Source organism: Nilaparvata lugens, chromosome 11, assembly GCF_014356525.2.
Source record: "Nilaparvata lugens isolate BPH chromosome 11, ASM1435652v1, whole genome shotgun sequence".
Taxonomy (NCBI): Eukaryota; Metazoa; Arthropoda; class Insecta; order Hemiptera; family Delphacidae; genus Nilaparvata; species Nilaparvata lugens.
The window spans coordinates 21,537,349-21,545,703 of record NC_052514.1 but is presented as its reverse complement, the minus strand read 5'-3'; positions in this window follow the sequence as shown (position 1 = coordinate 21,545,703).

Below are 8,355 nucleotides of genomic sequence, written 5' to 3'. Positions count from 1 at the left end.
TTTTGGGCTGTGCCTGTTAGTCCTTCCCCAATCATTTTAAATAATTGTGTTCTGTTTATCGATAAATAAACAACAAGCGAAGCTCGGTGCCCCAATATTTCAGATAGAAATGAAATTGAGTCATATGTTAGTTTACATCTAAATTTTCATCCCTAAGCTCTTGGTTTCAAGCTAAAATCAAAGAAAGAAATCATATAATGGTAGTCAAAGTAGTCGTTAGGTCATGTCAGAGGCCCTGAAATTGATCAGTTGCGACCTGAAAACTCTGACACCAGACCTGAGCCAGCCAGGTCACTCGATATTATTATTATTATTATTATTATATAATGGTAGTCAATAATCAAAGTGATTGAATATGCAGATTCATCCCACTTTGATATTTATGATAGTAAAGTTTAGGACATGAGAAATCAGTCACAATAAATGTTATACTAACTATTATGAAGAGACTCTCATATATGAATGGACTTCCATGAAAGAAAGAATCAGTGGATTGGCTGCTTTCACACTTTTGAATAAGTGAAACGAAAATTAAGCGTCATGCTATGCCAAAAAATTTCAGAATAAGCAAGAGATTCATGGAAACCAGAGTCATAGAATTCCGAACAACTCAATTTGGAATTCAATCTTCAATTGCATCAAGCAAAAGCAGAAATAACATGATTACTGCTAATTTGATAAATATCAACGGGAAATATTAATTGCCAATGAATAAAGTCGAAGTCGACTCTTAAGCCCCGCTCAATATTCTACAAAGTTCTCTACAATTGGACTACTATTCTACAGAGCAGTTCCAACACATCAATTAATTATTCAAATGATTTGACTCAATAATTTTCATTCCAAGTTGTGGCCTAATCTCAAAAACGATTGTAACAATTTTGGTAGAATTTAGATTATAAATGTTTCACAAAAATAATCTTATCTTTTAATTCCCGTAGCGAAGTACGGGTGCCCTGCTATAAATATAGTGTGTATATATTATATAAGTACATATTATATATGTATGTATATATTATATATGTGTATATATTATTGTTTTCAGAGTACTTTATCTTTTGTGTAAATTGTGAAATTCGATGATATTTTTTAAAAGTCGTCAAAACACCTGTTCTTCAGATGAAATATCTCGACTATGTGTTCTTCTTATGAACTGCTCTACCTACCTACCTCATGCACGAGAAGGAGGTTACAAAGTCCATTTCTCAAGGATGGGGTGGTCCCCCCATTAGTTTCTCAGAAAGGAGACTCATGCCATTTAATAGAGCTGATGATTCATACAGGGTATGAATTTGAAAAAAGTCGGTCAAGTCATCTTGAGAAAGTCGTGAAAAACATGGTTTTTTAGTAATTATCTGCCATTTTTTCCGCCATCTTGAATTGGATTTTATTGAATTTCTTATTGTCAGATCCTCATGGTATAAGGACCTTAAGTTTAAAATTTCATGTCAATCGGTGAATTAGGAATGGAGTTATCGTGTTCACAGTCATACACACACACACACACACACACAACACACACACACACACACACACAGACCAATATCCAGCTTACTTCAATTATTTCAATGATCGTATTCGATCGGTTCTTGATAATATAGAACGTATCAGACACATAATTGACAGGCTTAAGAAATAATCGAACTCAGAAGGCGAATTAACAAAATTGAAATATATTATAATAAAATATATGATTCCACAGTGCAGATTCAGAATATGATTTACAGATTGAAAGTGGTTTAACGTTAACAAAAATGATTAGCAATTTTCTTGTACTTGCATGACACCATGCATGATTCGACAGAATTTTACAATTGATAAAATTTAACAGTTTATGAAAAATGGTGAAAATAAATTATAAAATATTTCAAAAAATTTGCTCGGGGTCGTGGTTTTTCTTGTACTTGCATGACACCATGCATGATTCGACAGAATTTTACAATTGATAAAATTTAACAGTTTATGAAAAATGGTGAAAATAAATTATAAAATATTTTAAAAAATTTGCTCGGGGTCGTGGTTCTGGCAGCGGAGGATAGTTAATCAACTACAAGTTCTTATAAATTCTATATTGAATAAATTCTAGGCTCTTAATGACTAATAAGCGCTTGTCGGCGTGGCCAATAATTTAATGAAGAAAAAATTTATATTTTCTGCACTGTAATATTTTCGAAGCGTAGATTGGGGCCCCTTTTAATTTTACAACTCACGTGAAATTCCTTGGCGGTCATGGTTTTCTTCTTTAGATCAAAAATAGTTTGATCGGCAGCGGTCCAGGCTTCGGTCTCAGCACGTGTGGAATTTTAATTTAATATCTCCTTCACCAAATTAATTAAGGGATAATTTAACTTTAAACTTTTGATTTATCGATTGATGAAAATAGATTTACGAATAACAAATAGATTAGCCTAAAATATTGGCTCACAAATAAAACATATAAAATTGAACGAAAATCTTACAAATAGGTCTTGGTAACTTTAACGAGGTCTGAACGGTGAGGATTTCAAAAGGGAAGTGAAGTCTTTTTTCTAAGCTTCTTGGCTAGAACTTTCTTTCTGAGAATCTCTGTGTAATTAATTTGCATGAAAATTTGCCATTGGTAGAACGATTGTGACGTAGACGTGACGTCAGTGGCAAGCAATAGAATATAATTCCTTTAATTACGATAATAATTCAATTTGTATAATTGTTAAAACTGCTTAATCTCCTAGATATAGTTCCTCTTATACAATGTACATGCGCCAGCATATATGATAAGGCAGGTTTGTTGTCTGATAGTAGATTAACATGTGTTGTTTTCAAACGATCACCTTTTTGGTGCTATTTCTATGCACTATGATTGGCTTAGACTTGCCAAAGAGATTCAATCACCATGTGGTTCAGTTGAAATAATAATTAATAAATGAATATTCTTATACAATTTTTATTATGTCTGAGACTGTTATAATTAATTTCTGCTGTTTTTATCAATAATATAATGTTCATGCTATGACCTAGTTAGTTACAATAATACTTGACATTATAATATAATTTTTTAAGTAATAAATAATTTCAACGATAATACATACATTTTATTTTATTCGAAATTCTTGGTCCTTTATTGATAGTTTTTTACTTTTTAGAAATAATAATATAGCTTGCATGAATCTGGCATGACATTTTAAAATATGTTGAATCAGTCAGCTGTGTTTGAGCTGCTTTAAAACATCTGATCAATAGTAAACAAAGTGTAACCTCAAAATTCAATGAGTAATTCAATAAACGATTCGTGCTCAATTTACAGAATAATTATAATTTTATTAAATAATTCTCTAGAAAATATGCAGTACAGAACGGTACTCTTATCTAATATACAGTTACTGATAAGGAAGCTTTATCGCTCGGTCGCTAACTATTCCTTTAGCAAATTCTTTCATTTTAAAAGGGTAATCACAATTTTTCTCTCTTCTCATGAGATTTATTTAAAAAATTCATCACAATATAAACAGAAATTGCTCGTTCAATAGTATAGGATGAAAGGAAATAGGACCAGCTGATGGAATATTATGTTTTTTCTTCGATAGTAAACTTATTATTAAGTTTTAAGTGATTAGTGAGTGTTTTTTGTTACTCAATTTGGTCTGTAAACAATCTAAATCAGAACTTTTATGTTTTCAAATGTTTGGATTAAAATTGGATCTGAATTCAAGTGTATGGAACATAACCTACTTTTTGGACTATTTATAGTGTATAAATCAAAATTCGTGGAAGAAACAATTTTGGGCTGTGCCTGTTAGTCCTTCCCCAATCATTTTAAATAATTGTGTTCTGTTTATCGATAAATAAACAACAAGCGAAGCTCGGTGCCCCAATATTCCAGATAGGAATGAAATTGAGTCATATGTTAGTTTACATCTAAATTTTCATCTCTAGCTTTTGGTTTCAAGCTAAAATCAAAGAAAGATATCATAATGGTAGTCAAAGTAGTCGTTAGGTGATGTCAGAGGCCCTGAAATTGATCAGTTGCGACCTGAAAACTCTGACACCAGAACTGAGCCAGCCAGGTCACTCGATATTATTATTATTATTATTATTATTATTATTATTATTATATTATTATTATTATTATATAATGGTAGTCAATAATCAAAGTGATTGAATATGCAGTTTCATCCCACTTTGATATTTATGATAGTAAAGTTTAGGACATGAGAAATCAGTCACAATAAATGTTATACTAACTATTATGAAGAGACTCTCATATATGAATGGACTTCCATGAGAGAAAGAATCAGTGGATTGGCTGCTTTCACACTTTTGAATAAGTGAAACGAAAATTAAGCGTCATGCTATGCCAAAAAATTGCAGAATAAGCAAGAGATTCATGGAAACCAGAGTCATAGAATTCCGAATCAACTCAATTTGGAATTCAATCTTCAATTGCATCAAGCAAAAGCAGAAATAACATGATTACTGCTAATTTGATAACTATCAACGGGAAATATTAATTGCCAATGAATAAAGTCGAGGTCGACTCTTAAGCCCCGCTCAATATTCTACAAAATTCTCTGCAATTGGACTACTATTCTACAGAGCAGTTCCAACACATCAATTAATTATTCAAATGATTTGACTCAATAATTTACATTCCAAGTTGTTGCCTAATCTCAAAAACGATTAGAACAATTTTGGTAGAATTTAGATTATAAATGTTTCACAAAAATAATCTTATCTTTTAATTCCCGTAGCGAAGTACGGGTGCCCTGCTATAAATATAGTGTGTATATATTATATATGTATATATTATATATGTATGTATATATTATATATGTGTATATATTATTGTTTTCAGAGTACTTTATCTTTTGTGTAAATTGTGAAATTCGATGATATTTTTTAAAAGTCGTCAAAACACCTGTTCTTCAGATGAAATATCTCGACTATGTTTTCTTCTTATGAACTGCTCTACCTACCTACCTCATGCACGAGAAGGAGGTTACAAAGTCCATTTCTCAAGGATGGGGTGGTCCCCCCATTAGTTTCTCAGAAAGGAGACTCATGCCATTTAATAGAGCTGATGATTCATACAGGGTATGAATTTGAAAAAAATCGGTCAAGTCATCTTGAGAAAGTCGTGAAAAACATGGTTTTTTAGTAATTATCCGCCATTTTTCTCAAGAATATTACGGAGCTCCTACAATTTTCCCAGAAATGAGACTCATTCCAGTCGATAGGGCTTATGAATCCATGGTATACATTTGAAGAAAATCGTTAGAGCCGTTTTCGAGAAGACCGTGAAAAACATGGTTTTTTAGTAATTATCCGCCATTTTTTCCGCCATCTTGAATTGGATTTTATTGAATTTCTTATTGTCAGATCCTCATGGTATAAGGACCTTAAGTTTAAAATTTCATGTCAATCGGTGAATTAGGAATGGAGTTATCGTGTTCACAGTCATACACACATACACACACACACACAGACCAACACCCAAAAATCATGTTTTTGGACTCAGGGGACCTTGAAAAGTATAGAAAACTTTAAATTAGGGTACCTTAATTTTTTTTGGAAAGCAATACTTTTCTTACCTATGGTAATAGGGCAAGGAAAGTAAAAAGAAGATTCAATCTTATAATAATTCTACCTTGACTATGCTGATCGTTTTCAGTTCGCTAATTCTTTCTGAGATGATTCATTTCATTTGATTATTCCATTACAATACATCAAATTTTATTTCGTCACACGTGACGTAACAATATGAAAAACAAAAATGAAGCTTTATGAGCTTCAATTTTTGTCGATTACTTGTTCTCATATCACGTCTTCATAATTATTTGTTTCTGTGTATCCAATTCAAAGATTGGCATTTTTGGATGATATCAGATATCTCAAAAAGTAATAATCCTTTTCATAAATCTGAAGAATCTCCTCAACCACTTAAGTGGTATGTCCTCCTGGGGAACCTGAGAAAGGATTATAATGTATCGCCCAAGAGTTTCTCATCCTTCTACCAACGTATTTTCGCTCGGATGAACTGTTTCCTGAAAAAGCGGTATATTGATTTGAGGAAATGGGAGCAAAGCAGAGAGGTGATGAATAGTGAGTGAAGAGTGACAAAGATGAGGGATGAGGAGGAGGTAGCTGAGGCTTATGACTTAGCAGGACTGGGACAATGCGGTACCAGTCAACTTTTGCCATGTTTCTTTTTGCAGCACTCCTCTTAATCATTGTGTGTTGGGGCTGAAAGCATTATGTTGAGTTACGACTGGAGCTGTGATAAACTGGCTCTCGCAGCCACTGTGCAAAACTTTCCAGTGCATGATTCTTTTCTAAGAGCCATTCAATCTCTACACAACATCTGGTATGGCCTGCAATGATTGAGCTGATAACAGTTCCACAACAGATTTCCCATAAAACCGATAAAAAGTTGAAATTAAACAATAATTGGTTGACCTCAGTGTATAGTACATCTTACTCTTAAACGAGGGTGTATGCAGTCACATACATACAACCTACTAATGAAGAGAAATATAACACTCAAGTTCATTAAAGTGATAAAAAGGGAATAAATATTTCTTGCGTTATACAACATTCAAGAATATTCAGAAGAAATTTATTGGTAGAAGTATATTGGTAACCAATTATGTAAAACTAGTTCATTACAATGGCGTTGTTATCATATCTGGTAGTTTGAGAGCGTTCGAAAAATAAGATTTAAGGTTGATATGATAAAATATTGTTGGTTGACTGGTATCTCGTTCTCAGTTCAATCATTAACGTAACGATCTAAATGAGATTTTATATAGATTCAGAGCGAGTGAAAAGCTATATAAACTCTGTCACTATTGAATTTTGTTCTTTGAAACGATTCATCTATCACACACAAATTGATTTGTTTTTTTGATTCATAGCTGTAGTTGTTTATTATTTCCACATCGTAAATGTCTTTTCACAATTATATTTCCAACAATATGATATACGTCACCTCGTTATTAGTTCAATTGTGCGTATGGGTAGAATGTAACTAACTTGTTTCTCGTATTAGTCATAGCCGAAGAACAGGAGCACCTGTTCAACAGAAGAACTCCGCCTCGTGCTTTAATTAAAATTTCAGAGCGTAGAATTCAATTACTAAATATGAAGATATGTGATATCATGATATAATGAATGTTGTCATCCCCTACTTTATATTTGCTTCATCATATTGATTCCATTATGGATATTCATAAAACAAGAAATATTAAATTCTTCCTTTGTGGGAATTCTGTAAAATTTATAATAATATCTAGTGAATGTATCAAATTGAAAAAACCGGAATAATCATTAATACGCTATATTTAGTTTATAATATTCATTGATCGACATATCTACATATTTACAAAAACATCACATGATGACATACTGTAATCATAAATAATTATGCTTTTTGCATTACTTTTATTCTCGCGATATATTGGATGTTCTCTCAAAAATTTTCCACACAAGGGATCGAATCATTCAGGTCGACACATTCAGAACGTACTTAATCAATCGAAGTGAATTCATTCTATGAGAGTTCCACATAAAATTATTTGATCAGTGATTCTTACTGAATATCAATCAGTTAATCAAATTATCTCATCGTACTTGCAATCATATTCACTGATAATCATATAATGTTGAATTCAATGGAATGATCATCATGATGGATGATTATTATCAATCTAGTTATTTCGAATCACTGAAAAGTGGCTTGAAGAGAGGGAAGGAATAATGATGTATAATAATAGTGCTTCGTTCAGTCAACACTTTAGTGACATGAAATTCAAAGTTATCCATGCTTATGCACAAATAATCAATAACCAAAACCTCATAATAACCATCATGATCAAGACCTATGGGCTGGTTGAGAGGTGGAGAGATCTGAGTAGAGAGATGAGAGACAAAATAATAACAGTAGTCAAGCTCTTTGATGAACTAAATTCGGAATAGGATGTTACCGTGATATCTTGCAGTTGACTTGACGTACTTGCTCATTGATAGCAAATTGGATTTGTGTGCCAGCAGGCATAGGTAATTGACACGACAAACGGCGATTGAAGGTTTGACAGCTCCCTTCATACTTGTCTATCAAGCGACCAATACTTCCCTCTCTCTCGATTTTTCACCAACTTGTGAGCTCCACTTTTACTGTTTATCACAATCATTTATTGGTTTGACGGGTTTTCACCTCACGCCTTTGGTCGAAAAGTGATAAGCTACTGATCCACGTCTCGTTGAAAAATTGGATGTCGGATACTGAAAGAGCTCATTTTGATCGAGATTCTCTCTTTGATGCTGTCAGGAAATGAGTAACCAATTTTTAAACGCAATGTGAATTCCTAGGATATTTTTTCA